At 46.5% G+C, this 20,506-nt stretch overlaps 1 protein-coding gene across 3 annotated transcripts in view; it reads left to right on the top strand.

Annotated features, from left to right (window-relative positions):
• Positions 1 to 490: 490 nt before the first annotated feature.
• LOC136855145 (heparan sulfate 2-O-sulfotransferase 1-like) overlaps positions 491 to 20,506 on the top strand; it is a 110,324-nt gene continuing 90,308 nt past the window's right edge. The window contains exon 1 of one of the 3 annotated variants that reach the window (XM_067132039.1): positions 491 to 631. The gene's annotated coding sequence lies outside the window, so the exon portion shown is untranslated. The remainder of the gene's footprint in view (positions 632 to 20,506) is intronic. The other 2 variants (XM_067132036.1, XM_067132038.1) reach the window with 2 other exon arrangements.

Below are 20,506 nucleotides of genomic sequence, written 5' to 3'. Positions count from 1 at the left end.
GCAAGTTCAAAATAATCTGGTTTTAAGAGTGAAAGTACTCAGTAAAGTTCAATAACCTTACTAGTTCAAGAGGTCGCCTGTGCTCTTGAGAAATATGCGGGGAATGTACAGCACAAAAACACAGGACAGCAAAGTCACTTACTCGCAGATAGTATTTCGTGAACTGATTAGGATTAATCCAGTAACAGTCTCAGGGCATTGAAGGACAAACAGGATATAGCATTCACTGGGGTATTGATTGATTATTTTTTTATTTTTTTTATTTACCACAATGTTGTCCATTTTCACTTGAGCGTATTTCGTCACCAATGAGCCATGTAATTGGTGCCGTGCTTTTCACATCCCGATATCTGTTTAGTCAACTTCATATCAAAACTGTAAGGTGAATATATTAGTATTTATAATGAATGCACAGATAATAATATGAATACGTAATATATTTATTTTTTTTACTTCTAATATTTGCTGAATGGAGAAATCCTTGCGTGTTGCAGGAGCCAATGGAAACTTGTACTTAGAAAGCGCATCCAAAAGGGAGTGTTGTTTTTACGCTACGTTAGTGAGTTCGGTGGAACGGTGTAATGTTTACAAAAGTATTCCTTCTCAATAATGCTGCTAATATTTTCATAAGGTAATGTAACTCATCACAGATTATGGGAATTTTGCTTGGGTTGATATGATTTTGCGGCTGTAGGGCTTTAGGCTATTAGGCCATCGAACATATATCATAAGCCTACAGTACGATCCCAGCACTGACAGGAAGTGAAGCCCAGAGAATCCCTGTCAAAATGCTGTTGTAGAGCACATCAAAGGACGTAGTTTACTTCATGGAAACGGCCAGTTTTGAGATTTATGGCTATTTTACTGAACAGAATGTGTTCCCACAGGATGCACGTACCTGCTAGGTCAAGTAACATAGGCTAAAGGATAACTTGCAGGCAGGGTTAGGTTAGCCCTTGCAGGCAGGGCTGAATATACATAAACAGTACCGTAAGACCGGGCGAGTTTTAAGGTCGGCCAATAAAAAAAAAGAAAAACAAGTAAAATTTTATCAAGTTTCCAACAAGACTCCAGCCAGCCATATTTGCTTGAAAAACCCAAAATGCTAGAAAATGATAGGGCACTAAAAGAACCTAAAAATACCAGCCTGTTACCTAGGATGTTTACTGGTTACAATTTTGCCATAGTAGCTATGGAGGCAGGGTGCCGGTATTGTCCTACCTTATAAATCATAATTTGATTGTTTTATTTATAAAATAGGGTTCAAAATAACGAGAATTAAGAGCTCTTTTTCAAATCTTGTATTGGCAACTTATAAAATAATACCAAAAACAAATCAAAGAGAAAGATATGCAATTGCATATGATATAGGCTAAGAAAATTATTCTCTAAATTTTCTGTACCATTCATTCAGAAGTTAAAAGTGAATACTTTGAATCCTGTGTGGGACTCTTTTCCAAACACTCCTAAACATTTGCTAATTTTGGTGAGTTATATCTTTTCCAATAATTTTATGTATTTTATTTTATAAAATTACAATTGCAGCACACATAATAGTGCCATTTAGTTATAAAAGTTCTTTCTAGTAATTTTTTGTACTTAACTTTGCAAAATTACAATTACAACTGACACACTATTGTAAAAGATAAGAACTGAAACCAACAGTAATCCCTGGGTATATTTTTGGCACAAAATAACAGTATCCACATGAGCTGAACCAGGGAGGGTCATAAGCAGTTATCGGGGATCAAAAGAGCCCAGCCACCCATTAGTGGTTAAAGGATAACTTGGCAGGCAGAGTTAGGTTAAAGTAAAACTCTTGATGGACAGGGTTAGGTTAAAGGATAACTCTTGACAGGCAAGGTTAAGTCAGGCCCGTCATCCAGCTCCAGGCTAAATAATGTAGTCTCTGTAAATGCAGTTCTTTCCTTTCCTTTTATCTATTGCATTTTTACATTTTCTGGAACTGTATTCCATCCAAATTCTGTATTTTATTTTCATTCCCAAGCTGTTTGTTTGTCAGTAGATTCTGTCAGGCCTGTTTGTGCTGCCTACAGCACACTAATGCTGTAGCTTGAATGAAATGTGTCGTCAGGTGCCACTGCCAAGCTGTACACTGTAGTCTAGGTATTGCTTGACTTGGAGGTGTGTTTAGGTTAGTGCCATTTTGATTGTATCCTATGGGCTGCTTACCATACAAATATTGGACTTTACCTATGATGTGTCACAGGCAGTTAGCGTTGTATGGCTGTTCTTAGTGTCAATCTGTAAGAATAGCTTTGTTATTTAAAATATAATTTTATATATGTAACTTACAAAATAATTAAATAGCTATTATTTCTACTTTATGTGGCAGCTCAAAATTTAAAATTCGCAGTAGTGTTCTTTTGTTTTGGGTGCAGTTATACTGCCCCGCCCACTTTCAGGGAAGGATAGGTACAACACAACTAAAGAGCTCAATTCATTTGTGGTGGTCAATGACTGAACTCTTGGTCATTGGCAGCTCCAATTTTGTTAATTTTTCACCGTTTGGTTGCTGTTATTCTTCATTTGGTGAAGTATTTTGTTCTTTTTGGTAGCGTGCTACTGTTAATTAGCTTAGCTGATTCAGAACTCTCTTTTTGTGACTTTCCCAATTTTGACTTATTAATCATATCAGATTCTAGCCTTTCTAGTAGCAAGTAGTGTAGTAAAGGCTGTAAGAATAGGTTGACTTCAGCCAAATATAACAATCATACTGTTTGTAGTTTGTACAGGGAGCAAGTGTGCTCTCCTGAACTTTGCTGTGATGAATGTAAAGACTGGGATAATGGGAAGTGGAAGACTCTTAATGCATATTTAGACAAATTACAGCGTGACAGACTTAGTAAAGCTACTGCTTGGGCTGAAGCGAAGGCTTCCGCTGTCTGGCTTTGTCTTTGGTGGTTGATGTGACTCATTTACCTATACCTGCAACACTTGGGACCGCTTTTTCCCCTATCTCAAGTCCTCCGAACTTTCCCTGTAACTCTGATCCCTGGCTCTCATTCCTCTTATCCCAATGCCATTGCCAGCTCAGAAGCTCGTGTTGACAAGAAATCTGATTTATTAATAAACACCATTTCCCAAATTGGAAACTCTGTGCGTGTCCTCATGGACAAATTCAGTAGTGTTAGTGCAGTGTCAGTGGAGGGGGCGGCTACTCGTCCCACTGATGTTCATAGACCAAGGTCCCTGCTAAACTCCCCTTGCTCAACTGGAAGGAAGCAAACAGGCGGTCCAAGGGAGGTAGGTGGGGTTTGCCCACGAGTAGTTGTTGCCTCATCCTAGCCTGTTGTCTGCCCTTCCCAGGACTCAGAGGATCACCATTGGAAAGGCATCCAATTGGATGTACATGCTTTATCTTCCAGTGACTTGGACTCTGGCGCTCATAAACGCAGTCAGTGATTTGCCAGTGTTTCAAGACCATTGAAAAGGTGGTGGGACACCGAGTGCCACGAAGTGTCTAAGAAAGTACTAGTTAGTCCAACATATGGACATATAGTGTCTGAACACCCAGAGTCCGAGAATTTAGTGCCCGATTGTGAGAAATCATTGTCCTAGCAGCATTCATTTGAGCATCCGTTGTCCACGCTTCCAACAAGTGGACGTCTAGTGTCCATGCTTGCCGAGAGTGATTGTGTTTTGTCGGAATGTTCTGCTCTTGAGCATCAAGTGTCTGAGTGTCCGTCTTATGGACACCCAGCTCCCAAGCATCCTCCCTTTGGGCGCATAGTGTCTGAATTGCAGATATAAGATCTGTCCGCTAGGTCAGTGAGTGGATGTCCAGGGACCGAGCATCCAGTGTTAGTGGGCGCCAATAATGATGTTTGTCCACCTTCCAGCATTCGTCTGACGCCACAGGTGGGACTTGCTGTTTTCAGTGTGTCTTGTGCTGATCCTCCTGCTGAGGACGACGTTCTCACTTCAAACTACGCGGCTCTGTTGTGGTTCTTCCTGGTGTGGTATCTTCTTTTCTCCAGCCACCCCTTCTTCCAGGTTCGGTGTTTATGATGCGACAACCGATAGGAGCAGCTAGGTTGCCACGTATGGTTCTGTCTCCTCCTCCAGGAAAGCGTTTGCGCCTGTCGACATATGGATGTCAGGGAAGAGGGACATAGATAAAGCTGTTTTCTGTTCGCCTCCTTCTCGTCTGAAACTGCAGAAGTATTTGTCATATTGTACTGGGGAAGCTCCATCCTTGGTAGTTTCTGCCTCCTCTCAAGGGGACTTTTCCAGTCTCATTGATGCTACTTGTCGGTCAGCCTTCCTGTCTGCCAGGATTTTGTGTACCTCATTAGAGCTGGACCATTTGGTGAAAGATATTTTTAAGGTTTTTGAGGCTCTGAGTTTTTTCGATTGGACTGTGGGTGCGCTAGCGAAGAAGATCGAGGACTGCGCATCACTTCAAGAAAATTTTGCCTCTGACTGGTTGGGAGTTCTGGCCTGCACAGATCGTGCAGTGAGGGACGGCGCCCGTGAACTAGCCACCATTTTCAGGACTGGTGTACTTACTTAAGAAACAAAATTTATGGTGCTTGTTCACCTCTGAGGGTCACTCCTTCTCATGTTCTTCCCTTCTGTTCACTCCCTTGGACAGCAACAGCTTGTTTCTCAAGAGACTTTAGAATGGGTGGCAGGAGAGTTGCAGAAGAAATCCACCCAAGATCTACTTGCTCAGTCCACCAAGAGGACTAGGATCTTGACACGTCCTTCTTCTGCTGCCGTTCCTTTGACCAGGACTTCTTCTCTGTTGCCTCAGTATCCCTTTCAAGGGAGTAGAGGTCGCTTCCAGTCCCGTCTGAGAGCCAATTTGCGTCCTGTGTGACCCAGCAAACAACCCTCTAACAAAACTGCCTCTTGCAAGTGAGCTACCTGTTCTCCATGCCCTGGTGGGAGCAAGGCTACTTCATTTTTGGAACAGGTGGGAGTCAAGAAAAGTAGATCCTTGGGTGCTCCAAGTATTAAAGGAGGGCTACGCTATCCCCTTCAGGGAGAAACCTCTCTTAGTAACCTCTCCCATCAAATTGACAGCCTACTCTGTAAGCTCAGAGAGGTTTTCAGCCCTATCTTGAGAAGTTTTCGGCTCTGCTCGAGAAGCAGGCAAGGGAGGATGTCGAAGACACAAGCACAGAGGGATTTTACAATTGCCTCTTCGTGGTCCCTAAATCATCTGGGGTGGAGACCTGTCCTGGACGTCTATGCTCTGAACTTCTTTGTCCAAACTGGAAAGTTCAAGATGGAAATGAATCAATTGGTCTTGTCAGCCATCCATCAGGGAGATTGGATGGTGACGATAGATATGCAGGACACTTATTTCCACGTTCCAGTTCACCAGGATTCCAGGAAGTATCTGGAGTTTGTGTTCCAGGACAGGGCCTTCCAATTTCGGGCCCTGTGGTTCGGCCTGTCCACGACCCCTCAAGTTTTCACCTGAGTTCTCGCTCCATTAGCAAAGTGACTGCACCTAATAGGAATCAATGTGTCTTTATACCTGGACGATTGGCTCCTTCACTCCCCATCAGAAGCCCAATGCCAATGCACGGAGGACCTTCAGAAGACCTTTCAACTTACGCAGGACTTAGGATTGCTGATAAACTTCAAGAAATCACAATTAGTCCCCACAAAGTTGATTCTGTATTTGGGGATAGTGATAGATTCTCTGAATTTTCAGTCTTTTCTGTCCCAACAGAAGATTCTCAACTGCATCTTGAAAGTTTGAAAATTCATTTCTCTTCTGTCCTGCTCGGCCAATGCTTGGATGAGCCTTGTGGGAATTCTGTCATCAGTCAAGAAGTTTGTACCTCTGGGCAGGTTACACATCAGACCGCTTCAGTTCTACCTCAGAGTCAACTGGCGGAGGAAGATACTTCTGGATTTGTTTGTCTTGGAAATCACCCCTGAAATCGAGGAGAACCTTTGGTGGTGGCTGGCGGAGGACAGAGTACGAATTCTTGCCTCGGAGGGTCTTGCCAACTGCAGTTCTGTGGGCAATTCTGGTGCTAAGGAGAAGGACTTTGTTCCAATTTGGATCTCTGGTTTCTGCATGGTGCTGGCTTGACTCCTTAGAATGAACCTTTATTTGGTTTTTGCCTTTTCAGAGATTTGCCAGATACCGCGTAATCAAGGTTCATGGCCTAGGGCACTGCTCAACTTTTTGACAATGGCCAAGACCTTTGGGTCTTCGTCATCTTGGCTCAACCTTGAGTTCAAGCCAGCCCCTCAACTCCTAAGAAGTCCCAGACTTCAGAAGAAGATTGCGGAACACATAGCCCTCTTCTTCCCTTCTAGGAAAGTGTGCACAACTGTGTCTCTTTCCACCCTCTTTTTTATAAGGGAGGAGGGAAGAAGGGAAGAGAGAAAGAATTATCAACAGGGAAGTAGTTCTCCTACTGCAGATATCTGGATGAAATGATACTTATCGAGTCTCTGGAGCTGGCAGAGACATTGCTGAGACCTGGGAATGGATTCCTTCAATAGAAGTTTCTATTTCCCTTGGGTCTCGGCAATTCTTTTCATCAAACTTCCATCCCGCTTCCTCTCCTGTGCTCCTGATTCGGGAAATGCCAACCCGGCTAGAGCTAACTGTCTCGGGTATCCTGGTCATCTTGCAGAAGCTTCCCATTGTGGAGAATGGAGTGTCTGCTTCCATTCTTGCATCTCTTCCTCTTCGAAGTATGAGGAAAGAGTTAGGTTAATGCTTGATTGAAGGAACCTTCGAATATGCTTGCATATTCCCCTCACATCGTGTGTCTACTTTCGGGTTCACGGATCGAGGAATAGGCGCAAAATTGTGTGACCTTGTCGTGAAGGTGTGTGACCAGACGAATTTAGTTCCACTCATCAACATCCTGGACTCAAGGCAGTCTTTTGGCCTTTCGAGAATTCAGGATGAGTTTTGTGACACTCAGTGGTTTCACTGAACAACGAAACCACAGTTGCGGCATTTGTCAACAAACGAGGGTATCGTTTTTTCCTCCTGTTTCATCTGTCGACATTTGCAGGTACTCGAGTGTTCTGTGGTGCACTTGACAGCTCAACTAGCCAGATACATTCCCACCCTTTGGGCCTCTAGAATCCTCTTCTTGTAGGTATCTGACAAGAAAGATGCTTTTTCTAATGGCTTAACAATGGCGAAGAGGGTTAGCGATCACGTGCTCTTGATAAGACAGTAGGCTTCTTCTCAAGGTGACGCTATCTGCTCCTTGACCTTAGGTTTTATGGCGAAGAAAGAAGGCCCTTTTAGTCCCTGGCCACGTTCCTTTCCAATCAAGAGCCTGGCTAACATTCTAGGTCAAGTGGATCAGGAGAGAGTCCTCTGCCCAGTTTGCTCTCTTTGCGAGTATTTATGAAGAACCAAAGAGGTTAGAGGCCCTTCTCTGATCTGTGGTGTTCAGTTAAAAACCCCAGTTGGCCATTATCTAAGAATGCCATAACATTCTTGTTAAGAACTGTGATTTCTGAATCACACTCTAGGATCCAGGAAGATGTCTTTCCTTTATGCAAGGTCAAAGCACATGAAATTAGCAGTATGACTTCTTTGGCCCTAAAGCGTAATCTATTGCTGTCTTCTCTCTTGCAACCACGTATTGGAGGTGCAAATCAGCATTTGCAATGTTCTACCTGCGTGATATGGAAACAGTTTACGAAAGTTGCAGTACTCTAGGCCCGTATTTTGCAGCTGGCATGGTGTTGAGTAAAGAGGGATAGGAGGATTTTCTTGGTTTTTTCCTCTTATCCACTCTCCTTGAATGAGGATTGGTGTTTCATGGGAAACCTGATTGGTACTGAGTCGTGAGAGCCATCAGTTGGTTTGAATTTTAACAAGTTTGTGGTGTAGGTTTTAATTTTCTAGTCTTATTTTGTACTGCACCCAGGGCAAGGGTAATAATATTTCAACGTGTCTTTTGGGATTGGTTAGCTTAAGTAAGCTGCGTTTAACTCCCTACTTTGCAAGCACCCACTGAAGTAGAGGCGACTCCATGGCTATACCGCCACGCCACTACAGGTTGAGAGGAGCTCCGACCAGAGTGTTCACCTGCCAGGCTTCACCAGGTAAGGTTACAACAAGCATTTCTGTGATGCTAGCTAAATTTTTCTATTTCAATTCATCTCAGCTCTGGAGTGTTTTTGAGTAGTTTTGTCCATGTATCCCACCCTGTCAATATGCTGGGATGGTTATAATTATTTGTTAAGTTACATATATAAAATGACATTTTTATAATAAAATGAAGTTTTATATATACTTACCAAATAATTACATGATCAGAGCCCTCCCTCCTCCCCTCTCATGGACATAGAGCATAAACGAACTGAGCTCTTTAGCTTTGTTGTACCTATCCTTCCCTGAAAGTGGATGGGGCAGTATAACTACACCCAAAACAAAAGGGTGCTACTGCGAATTTTAAATTTTGAGCTGCCATGTAAATTAGAAACAATAGCTATGTAATTATTTGGTAAGTATATATAAAACTTTATTTTATTATAAAAATGTCATATTAAAACTTAGCCAGTGCTAACTGAAAATAGACTGGAAAAGGCTAAGTCATTGCACATCATATCGTACAATTATGTCGTGCCAAGTATTTTATTGTTAACATAAAAGTATTTTGTTCCTACACAAATACAAACCTTCATTCTTTACATAGAGATTAAGCTTGCGAATGCAAGCTGGACGGCCATCTAACTTTCAGGCAAGGTTTTTAACTGCTGATGGTTGCAGGGGAAGCCTCACCCACTCATTGGTCTGCACCCCACTTTGCTGTCTGCCTGACTGCCATTCAATTTCTATACTTTTTTCTTTTGTTTCTTTGAAATATACTTTATGATTGTTGAAATAAGGTGCAAACCCCTCATTCACTAAAGCATACTGTGGATAGGAAACTGATAGTCCTTGGGCACTGACCAGGGAAGGATGGGCCCTAGAAACGGTTCCTCTCCTCAATTGAGGTTGACCCTCATACACTATGTTTTTATATAAGTAACTTACCCAGTACAGTAAATACATAGCTATAATTTCCTCTTGCACAGCAGCTTGAATGAAAAAATTTGTGGGTAACACTTCACAGTTTAGTGCAGGTAACTGGTCCCGCCCACTAACGGGAATACCAGGAACTTGAGTGTCGATGGCATCTTGTTTCTTAGATTTTATGGTCGGAAACCGGATTATGGTGAAGTATTACAGTAAACCCCCTGTATTTGCAGTCTCACTATTCGCGGACTCACATATTCGCGGATTTCTCTGTGGAACATATCTGGCCATTATTTGCTCAAAATTCGCCCATTCGCAATATTTTTCACTGAGAAATATTCATTAATTACTGTATTTTCATATCATTTTCATGACTAAATGCACTTTTTGTGGTAAAACTATTAAAATATTCAGGTATAAGCATTTTTAGATTTTTTTTTGTGTTTAAACTATCAAAATAGGCAGTTCTAAGTGTTTTTAGAGGGGTTTTAAGTGTTCACGGATTTTAGCTATTCGCCAGGGGTGGGGTGGGGTGGGGGTGTGGTAGGTACGCATCCCCCGTGAATACAGGGGGTTTACTGTATTGCTGTAGCCTTCAAGCTTACAGCTTAGGATCAGTATTTTATTGTTTTGTTATTAAGATTCGATTCGCTTATCTCTTTCAGAACAGTAGTGAATTTGCAATTAATTGGTCAACTACCAGAAGCGTAATTTACCGATTAGCATAAATTGCGCTCGCTAGCACCTTTACTGGTTAGCCTAATGAAATGTAAGTATTGCATTCACTATTGAACCAATATTACCATTAATAAAATGCTCTGGGTACTTCAAAATTTGTTGGTAAAGGGTAACTTTCCTTTTCTGATTAGTGTAATAAACGTAATTTGTTCCGAAACTATACAGACCATCAGTCCTTTACATTAGGAATTACTTACAGCGAAGCTGGACATGGCTATTAAACTCTTGAACAAGATGGTTAGGCAGTAACTAACGTCAGGTTGCCGGGAATACCCACTTGCCCGGATGTAAACATTCCAGTTTGCTGTCGGCCGTCATGCATTGCAGACGTAGCTGATCTCTCTGCCTGGACTGTCGTTAAGTTCTTTATTATCCCGGGATCTTTTCTGTATTTTTTGTAGTATATTTTGCATGTTTGATATTTATTAATACAAACACACGTTTGTTCATGAAACTTACCTGTCAGATATATATATATATAGCTGTATTCTCTGTTAGTCCGACAGAATTTCAAAACTTACGACACACGCAGTGGGAGATCAGGTGGTTAGTACCCATTCCCGCCGCTGGGAGGCAGGTATCAGGAACCATTCCCATTTTCTACTCAGATTTTTCTGTCGCCGGGTGTACTGTCAACACTTGTTTTCAGTAATTCGCCTTGGATTTCGGATAAACTTGATTGTCACTTGAGTATTTGTTTGATTTTTGGTTTTTTGACTTGGACTTGTATTAGGCATACGCTATTGTGGATTGTTGGATTTGGCTTGTTTTTTCCTTATATAAGATGTCTGAATCTAGTTCTTTCTAGTTATCTAGTTTGCCGTGTGCAAGACTGTAATGTGAGGCTACCGAAAATTTCGGTAGATCCTCACACTGTATGCTCGGGCCAGAGGACATGTTTGTTTGTTGAATGACCGATGCAAGTGAGTGTGAATCTGTCTGATGCTAGTTGAGGACTTATGATTCTTATGTGAGAAAGCAGAGCGAGATAGGCTCAGGAGGTCTTCCTCCAGTGGTAGGAGTCAGGCAGTGTAAGCCACCCGTTAACCCTCCCAGACGTAGCTCTTCCTAACCCTGTGGTGTTGCCCTCAACCCTGGGGTTAGTCTGCGGATGGTGATGTTCGAGGACATATGGCCTCCATTCGTACTCCTGAAGCTAATATGCTCGCTCTTCAACAAAGTGCTGTGAAGTGCAGTGATGCGTGTCCGTCTCCTAGTGTTGTGGAGGCCAGATCGGGCCGTGAGTAACGCCTCTGTGGTCTAGACTCTCTGTCGACTCCCAGACCTGTGAGGCAAGTCGTAAAGCCGCAAGAGGGTTACGCGAATTTCACCGATCTGGCGCCCCTTCGGGCATGTCCTGGGATGACGCTCTCAGGCTGCTGGCGATCGGCACGGGCACGAACTTGGCGATTTCTCTTCCCGATTCCTCCTCCCCGCGCCGGGAATGGGAAATCTCGACTTCGCCTTGAAGAGAAGCTTTCAAAGAGCGGGGACGCTTCACGTCCCTTTTTCTCGCGGACGCTTTTCGCTCTTTCTCCGAGGATTTGACGCCATCCCACCGCAGAAGAGGACTAGACGTCATCGACGATGACGCTTTTTGAGCGCTCCGCCGCCCAGAAAGAAGGCTGTTGCTTCCTGTGAGAAGCAAGAAGGCGCCCTCGCTTCTCTTTCTTTTCCTCATAGATCAGGTCCTTCTCCTGAGGTAGAATCTTTCCCACTGTAAGCTGCTCCTGGCATGCAGGAGCACTGGCTTCTTTAATGGCCCAGAAGGACCGATGCAAGGTCGCCGCCGGAAGCGACTCCGCCGCCGCATCAAGAGGTTCAAACCTTTCCCCTCTCCTTCTCCCCGTTCGTCGCCGCCTCCTCACGCCGCGCTCGCTGGGGAAGTCCTGTTGCTCAGCCGCTTACTGGTCTTGGCAGGGATCGCACTTTCCGCTTGATACGCCCACGCCAGGCTTGACGCCTGCCACGGCACACTTTGCTTCGGGCCATGACGCTCATGCCGCCAGCCGCAGACGCCATGCTAAACGTGACGCTTCTCACATGCTGCTGCCGACGCTTTTCTCATGCTGCTCGCAGGACGCCCCTTGCTGCTCTCATTACGACGCCCCTTGCTGCTCGTCATGACGCCTCCTCGGTTGCTTCAGACGCCTGCAGTTCGCCAAGACGCCTTGCTGCTCGGCACGACGCCTTTCTTTGCCGCGGTGCGCGACGCCTCACGCTGCTCGCGACTCACCAGGACTTCGCCGGATCGGGTCGCCAAGAAGCCGCCGATTTCGTCAGGACGCCACGAGACTCTCATTTTGATTCTTCTGCTCGCGACTGGGTGATTCCCGTCGGACTTCTTCCAAGAAGTCCCTTTTGCATGTTGTCTGCAAGGACTTCGCCCCGGTTCTTCCTCCTGCCCTGTTCTGGAAGAAGGAGAGCTTTTCTTGCGCTTTCTCGGATCCTAGTTGAGGATCAGTCCTCTTCTTTCTTCTCAGCTTCTGCAGACTACCAAGTCTTTTAACTAGGCTGCTGGAAAGACTTGTTTGGGGACAAGTTTTCAACCCTGCTCCCTCGCCCTCCCCTCGCAGCTAACCCGCTTCAAGTCACAAAAGTCTTCTGGTTTTGTGAAGATGGCTACGTCTCTCTCACGAAGAGTGGCCTTTAGCAAGGTTCAAGAGTGGATGGACTCCAGGTACCAGTGCAAGACTTCTTTCGCCTCTACCTCCATCAAGATTGAGTGGAAAGCAGTGAATTTGGCACGAGACAGGAGAGAGTTACTGGAGATTCCTTCCTCTTCCAATGATTTTGCCAGCCTGTGGACGCCTCCCAGAAGGCTCCTCCTTTCTTCAGCAAAGGTGTCCTGGTCTTTATCTGGAGATTGATCAACCATCTGAAAGGCTCAGGTCCTTGTAGTTTTTAACTTTTGGACTGGTGCCTGGGAGTCTGGACGGCAGGCTCGTAGCCCTGACTCCATTGAAGCCTGAGACTTGTTTATGTCCTATCCTGTACAGGACAAGGCGTTAGATGGCTCCGAAGAACTGGCTGCCCATTTCTAAAGCGGCTTTAAAGAAGAGAGCCATTTACTGCAACTTCACTAAGTCGGCCCTCCTACTCAGAAGGCAGAATTGTTGTTCGCCTCCGCTCTAGCCATCTTTTCCCCAACCCTAGTCAAGGATATGGCCTCCAATATTGCAAGAGAAGGCTACTTCAGGACCTCCTGGCCCAGTCTTCTAGACGTCCTGCAGCCTCTTCAACTTCTTCCCTTGACACCTCCAAGATTCAGAAGCCTCTTTTCAGGAAGACCTTTCCTTCAGATCGTCCTTTCGAGGCAGAGGTCCTCAAGAGTGTAGAGCCCTTCTAAGACCAGGGCAAGAAATGACTCCTTAAACCTTCAGACACCGGTAGGAGCCAGGCTCTTTCTTTTGCAAAAGCCTGGAGAGAGAGAGGGACGGACAGCTGGTCCCTCCAAGTCATCGAAAAGGGATACAAGATCCCATTCCTCGTATTGCCTCCATTGAGTACGATTCCCATAGATCTGTCGCCATCCTATCATCAGGAGAAACAACAAATTCTCTTCAACCTGCTCGATCAAATGCTCGAGCTGTGGAGCGTCTCGGATTTACAACTCGGCTTTTACAACAGGCTGTTTCTGGTTCTGAAGCAGTCAGGGGTTGGGAGACCAGCGTTCTGACGTCAGCAAGCTGAACCCATTTCGTTCTGAAGGAAAAGTTCGTAATGGAGACGCCCCAGTCGGTCATGGGAGCCTCAAGACCAGGCGCATTGGATGGCTTTCTCCCATCTCCAGACGCCTATTTTCACAACTCCTATACATCTCTTCATCGAGGAAATACCTGAGATTTGTCTCATGGGACAGGTATTCCAGTTCAGGGCCCTTTGCTTCGGGCTCAGCACAGCTCCTATGGTTTTCACGATCTTGATGAGGAATGTTGCGAGATGGCTTCGCCTTGGAGGAATAAGAATCTCCTCATTTGGACGACACCTATTCGAGCCTCACACGACAAGGTGTCTGGAGGATTCCACACGACTTTGACCTTGACGAAGTCCCTGGGACTTGGTGAATTTCGAAAAGTCCCATCTGACCTCAACTCAGTCCATCGCTTATCTGGGGATTCAGGATGATCTGTGGTTTTTCGAGCATTTCCGTTTCAAGAAAGACAACTTCAGTGTTTAGAAAAAGTTTCAGCTCTCCTGGAGGAAAGAAACATGCTCGTGAGGAATGGATGAGTCTGTTGGGGACCATTTCACCACTGGAGAAGTTTGTTTCCCTGGGGAGACTGCACCAGGACCGCTTCAATTTTTCCTTGCAGAGAACTGGCACGACAAGGAGAATTCTGGAAGCTTCTTCTGAGTATCTCACAAAGGTAAAGAATCACCTTCTGGTGGTGGGTCTTTCCGATCCATCGGTTGGCAGAAGGCCTTTCTTCAACTTCAGAACCTAATTTAGTGTTGTTTTCTCCGACTCGCCCATTTCGGGTGGGGAGCAACACTGGGGAGGGAAGAAGCGCGTCGGGCACCTGAGAGGGGAAACAGTGTCCTGGCACATAAACCTCAAAGAATTGGGGCGATTCAGTTGGCCCTCTTTTCTTCGAGGAGCGAAGTTCAACCGTTGTTCAGATCAACTCGACAACACCACGGCCCTCATACCTCGCTGTGGGGGAACTCACTCGGTCCCTGTCTGCCTTAGCAAAGGACATTCTTCAGGGCACAGGCCCGGAATATTACTTATCCTCACGGTAGTGTTTGCTAGAGGCGTGAGAACGCCCGCGGTGATCTAAGTCGGCAGCGACAACTGCTCCCGACCGACGGATCCTACACCAAGAGGTGTGTCAAGGACTGTGGAAGCTTTGGGACGCCTCTTGGTAGATCTTTCGGCGAACCTCCAAGACGAAGAGACTTTCACGTTTCACCCGACCCAGGAGCTTCTGCGGACGCTTCTTTAAATTGGTCGGGATGGACGCGGTGTTTTCCTCCGCATAAAATCATCGGAGAAGTCATCAGAAAGTTTGGCGCTGGCCGAAGGGACGAGATGACGTTGATCGCCTATTTGGCCTTCCTCGAGGGAATGGTTCACAGAGTCATGTCCTTCCCAGTAGACTTTCCGGAGGATCTCTGCCCATGAGTCGATCTACCCAGACAACCCCACTCGAGTACCACAAAACCTCCCGCTCTGTGTCTGACCTGCATTCAGACCATCAGAAGCTGGCCAGAGCGAGAGGTTTTTCTAGACCAGTGGCTAAAGCACAGAGCGAAGACTCTCTTCCAGCAATTTGTACCAATCGGCGGACTGCCTTTTAGAGATGGTGTAGAAAGAAGGGCATTTCCTCCACCACGACTCTCTGTGAGCCAGGATAGCAGACTTCTTATTTCTGAGGAGATGTGAAACTTGCAGTCTCGACTATAAAGGGGCAGAAGCATGCTATATCTGTTTTAGCATAGAGACTTGATCTGTCTAACAGAGACCACGATCTCTTCAGATCTGGGAACCCTCGAAGGTGCCTCTGCCAAGGACTCCTTCTGGAATTTGATGTTGTGCTTCGTTCCTAATGTCCAATTGCTTGAGCTCTTCGTCGCGCCATTGAGGAACATTACTAGAAGACTATTTTCAACCGCCTGGGCAACGGCAAAGAGGGTTAGTGAACTGCAAGCCTTTATAGGCATATAGCTTTAAAGGCATAACGCTGTTTGTTCTTTAAGCCCTTCCTTTTTAGCGAAAATGAAAGCCCGCTCAACCCTTGGCCCAAGAGCTTGAAATCAAGGGCAGTGGCTGAAATCCTTATTCAAGAGCCAGAGAGTCCTTTGTCTTGTTAGGGCTCTCAAAGTCTACTTAGACAAGACGAAGGAAAGTCGAGGTCCTCAGATAGTTTATGGTGTTCCAGAAGAGACTGGACTTATTTCCATAAGCCAAAGAATGCTCTGGCTTTCTTTTCAGAGATACGACAGTTAGCCTATTCATGCTGTCAAGATTCTGATTTTAAACTTGAAAGTCAATGCTCACGAGGTGAGGGGGCGGTTACACTTCAGTGGTTCAGAAAATATGTCACTCAGTAACATTCTGTGCCACATTTCATGAGTTAACTCTGTGTTCGCTCACACTACCTGAGAGATGAAGATCGACATATGAGAACTAAGCCGCTAGGACCATACGTTTCTCGCAGATACTTTCCTGGGCAGGGGATGACACTATCCTATCCCATAGAAAATGGTTGATAGTGTGTTTATGGTTGTTGGGTCGACTGCCTGTGGCGGACTTCAATCATTAGTTTATTATGCTTATCCTAACTTAGTTAGGCTTCATCAGGTGGTTGGTTTTGCTTCTGTTTGCCCTCATTGTATGGTCAATATGGTCTTGTCACATTGTAATACGCCCCGTTGGGACAGAGATCATCTAGAACTCACCAGCTATACAGGTCGCCACATTCCTTGTTGGAGACTTAGTTAAGCAGCAGAATTTGACCTGGGTGACAGTAATCACGGAGTCAGCTATGCTAACAGGTAAGGAACCAAAATATCTTTCACCTACTTGTAGTGTGTTTTTTCCAAATCCTATTCTGTCTGTACCCACTCAATGGTATTCAGCTATATATATATATCTGACAGGTAAGTTTCATGAACAAATGATATTTTAATGATAAAGCAGGTTTGTTCATACTTACCTGGCAGATATATATATTCATAGCAGCTCCGCCCACCTCCCTCAGAGACAGGCACTAGAAAATCTGAATAGAAAATGGAATGTCTTGATACCGCCTCCCAGCGGGCGGGAATGGGTACTAACCACTCTGACTTCCACCGCGTGTCGTAAGTTTTGAAATTTGTCGGACTAACAGAGAATACAGCTATATATATATATCTGCCAGGTAAGTATGAACAAACTTTATTTTTATCATTAAGATATCATATTTGATAGCCCTTGCATGTTTTTCAGCGTTCCCTGCATGTGTGTGTCTTGGGTTTGATGGCCAAGGGCGTTTTAGAGGGGGCGTAACCGAGTGGTAATGCTTCTCTTCCAGTAGCCCTTTATTGAGATACTGACGGTGTTCCCCTGTATGTTCAGAGATTTTAGATTGGGACGTAATATCTTCGCTCCCCTACATTCGGGACATTAAGAGTTCGCTCCCCTTCTTGGGCTCTCACCCTCCGTGTACAAGGGCATGACTACTTCCTTTCTACTTGTGCTGAGTGTTGTTTTTGCTGCCTAAAAGTATGGAGAGTTGGCGGGGTGGTGGAGGCTGCGGCATTGCTGGTGGTGCTTTTGCTTCACGGCTCCCTTGGTGGCTCCTCCCCTCCTCCTCTCTCTCCTCCCTGTAGGTTCTCTTCCCCATCTCTCCTTCAGTAGAGGATCTCCTTCGTCCCTTTACTGCCTGTCGGCCACACCGTGAGGGGGGGAGCGGGACCGCGGCGGTCAGGTGACCCTCTCTAGGGCCACCTCACCGCATAGGCAGTCTCTTGGAGCAAGAGTGAGTCTCTACTAATCATCTTTGCTTTTCTTCAGGTTGACAGTGAGAGCATTGGGCAGCACAGCAGTAGTTGGCTGGATATCTTGGGCATATCTTGCATAATGGAGTCCTCGACGCAGTACAGTGTTGCTTCGGGATGGACCACAGTACCTGGTTGAATGTGTCTCCAAGTCGGATCAAGTGACTATTCCCGCCGATGTGACCGGACAGCCGTCATTGCTGGCCTTCATATGCGCCGTAAGTGCACTGCCTCTGCCATATCTGCCGTCCGCGTGTTCTGCTATTTCCTGTGTTATCCTCCTGGCTGGACTCAACGAGCCCTGGGAGGCTCTTCCTGACGTCTCCCGCTGCAGCCATCCTTATCATTCCTGTTGCTGCTGGCGATGTTCATGTGATGTTCCTGACTTTGCCAGCTCCTGCCTTCCGAACCGCTCAAGTCCTGCTTCGTGTCCTGATTGTGCCTGCGTTTCTCCTGCATCCTGTCCTGGCCGCCCCATTGTGTTCCTGCTCAGCTGCCTGGAGGTTACGAGATGTTTCGTGGTCTCACCATCCTGCAGATGTCAGTGTGAAGATGAAGGAAGGCCCAGTGGAAGTAGCCACCGTTTTCTTCAACTTATCTTCGATTTTGTCTTCTGCTGCCTCTTCCCTTCCTCTCCCGAGGTTCAAGGGGGTCCCGGGAACCAGGTAGACCTCCATCGGTCGAAGGAGAGGAAGGCTGCTTCTTCTTCCCGGCTCTTCCCAACCTTCGGGTTCGGCAACCAATTCACATACCCCTGGGTTTTGTGTTTCGGGAGCAGCGGGCTCGCAGACTTCAGTTTGTGCTCCCGTTCTCAGTCTTAGAGGTTACAATAAGATGGGTGCTGCCTTGGGTGCTCACCATGAGCCGCTCTGAGTGCTTGAGATTCTGTGGGAATCAGCCGAAAGTATCCCAATCTGGTCTGGAGAGGACTCTCCCCTACCCAGTCTGGGAGCAGTGCGAGAGAAAGTGCTGAGGCACCCAGGTGATTCAGCTCTTCCTGCCAGCACTATAAGCACTCCCCGAGTACTTACCAGTGCTCATTTGGGTTCCCAGCCTGGTGTCTCATTCCTATTCATCAGTTTGAACACCAGAAGAAGCAGGGAAGAGATTCCCTTCGGGAGTCCTTGCTGGACTTCTAAGGGACTGTCTCTTCTGGGAGACAAGTTTTGTTGGCTCTTCTCCCGCCTTGGGCGGAACCGACGGTACTCTCCTCTGGGGTCTCGTCAGGGCCTGTGAGAGCGCAGCCTCTCAACACTCTTGCCCTCATTGCTAGTCTTGTGTGCTCACGTCTAGACTGCCTGTGCCTGGCTTTCCTTTTCGATTTCTTAGAAACCAAAGCAGCCTATCCTGAATTTTGGCGGTCTCAAGGTTGCTTGAATCTGTGAATCATGAGCGCTCCCGGCGAGGCACAGTGAGGCAAAGTGCCGAGACACCCAGGTGTCTCGATACCAAGACGCCAGGTGTCTCGGTGCCAAGACGCCAGGTATCTCGGTGCTGAGACGCCAGGTGTCTCGATACTGCCCTCCAGCTGCTTCGGTTGCTTGGCCGGGTTTCATCCTTGTGTCTTAAACCTTAGGGTTTGAGCATGCAGGATAGCAGACACAGAATTCCCCTTTAAACCTTCTTCTCAAGGGGGCCTCGACCTCGGCTGAGCTTAGTTTGGGAAATTAGCCGCCAGTTCATGGCAGACGAAGTCTCCACCCTGTCCAGTTCCAATTGGCGTTTCGCGATTGGCTCGGGCTTGTCAGCTTCCTCCCAGCCCCCTGGCCACTCGCAAGACTGGCTCAGCTCGGCTCGCCCCGCCTGCCTCCCAGTCCACTGCATACCACCCAGTGGGCTCGTGTCGTGTGATTGGCTCAGTTTGCGCGGCTTGCCTCGGCCCCACTTGGTTTTTCCAAATCAGGCTCGCACTGTTTGAGTGAACTTTCTGTCTTCCAGGAAAGCGCACACGGCACAAGCGCCTTCTTTTCTCCCACTGCGACAACAATCTCTTCAATTGATTATAGCTCACGGTCTGCCTCCTGCTGGTCTTACTGGCAGGACAGGTAGGGGCATGGCTCCCCCACCTGTCTTCTCTTCCTCTCAAGTTGTTCGAGGCATGAAACAGACAGGAGAGAGTCTGGCGAATTTGTCTTCAGAGTCTCGCCTGGTGTGCTTTGGGTGTCGGTCCCCGATTGTCTCGCAGTACAAACAGGTGGCTGAGGAGGGTTTCTTGGGATCTGTCAAGGTCCCCTCATAGGAGAGAGAGGCAGGAGTTTCACACTTGGAAAACAGCTGCAGGGTCTTCCTCTTCTGCTGGTGACGCCTGCTTTCTCGGAGAACTTTGCGCGGATTCATCAGCACGAGGATTCCCGGGACAGGACCATGCCTCCCCCAATGGATAATCTTCATCACCGCAACCCTTGTGTCCCGAAGGGGCAGAGAGTTCTGGGGGCTGTCATGTCCTGCCAGAGAGTGCTTCTCGACCAGATCACTTTTCTTTCGGACAAGGAGTTCATTCAGGTTGGAAACACTGTTACTCTCGCTCTCAGAGTATTCCAATTTTCTTGCCTCGGAGGATCTGCCGACTGCAGGTTGTTCTGACACTGCTTCACCCGGACTTGGTTCTCCCTCTCTGCTTCTCCTTGCGGTGAAGGTGAAGGGTATTTTCTTCTGCAACGAGAGGCGGTGATCTTGGAGGACACCTGATTTCCTCCAGACAGTCTCCTCTGATGGATCCACAATCCTTCACTTTAAGGCTTTCTCTCCTTTCTTCTCTCCTCGGATAGTGCTCATTCCTTGAAAGAGAACCCCGCTTTCTGGAGACTGGTCCTGTCCGGGGGTGGGTCCTCCTATACCAGACGCAAATGTGTGTGGGCAATTTTATGCTAAGAAGGACTTTGTCCTAATTTGGATCTCTGGTTTTGTAAGTCCTGAGTTAGCTTGACTTTAGGAACTAACCTTTACTTGGTTCTGCCTTTCTTCAGAGACGGCCAGACAATTTATAATCATGTTCGCACTAGACACTGCCTGTCCTGACATGGCCAAGACCTGGGTCTTAGTCATCTTACCGACTTTGATTTCAAGCCAGCCCCCAACTCCTAAGAAGTCCTAGGCTTGGGTGGTGAAGATTGCAGAACACATAGTCTTCTTTCTTCTCTGAAAGTGCACATAACTGTGTCTCTTCAATCTCTTTTCCATAAGGAGAGGAATAAAGTGGCAAAAACAGGCATTGACCGGCAGAAGTTCTCTTACTGCAGGTGCCTGGATGAAATGATACTTATCGAGTTCCTGAGCTGGCAGCGACATTGTTGA

The sequence above is a fragment of the Macrobrachium rosenbergii genome, chromosome 30, assembly GCF_040412425.1.
Source record: "Macrobrachium rosenbergii isolate ZJJX-2024 chromosome 30, ASM4041242v1, whole genome shotgun sequence".
Lineage (NCBI taxonomy): Eukaryota > Metazoa > Arthropoda > Malacostraca > Decapoda > Palaemonidae > Macrobrachium > Macrobrachium rosenbergii.
Note: the sequence above shows the minus strand (reverse complement) of the source record. Positions and strands in the feature narration are given on the sequence as shown.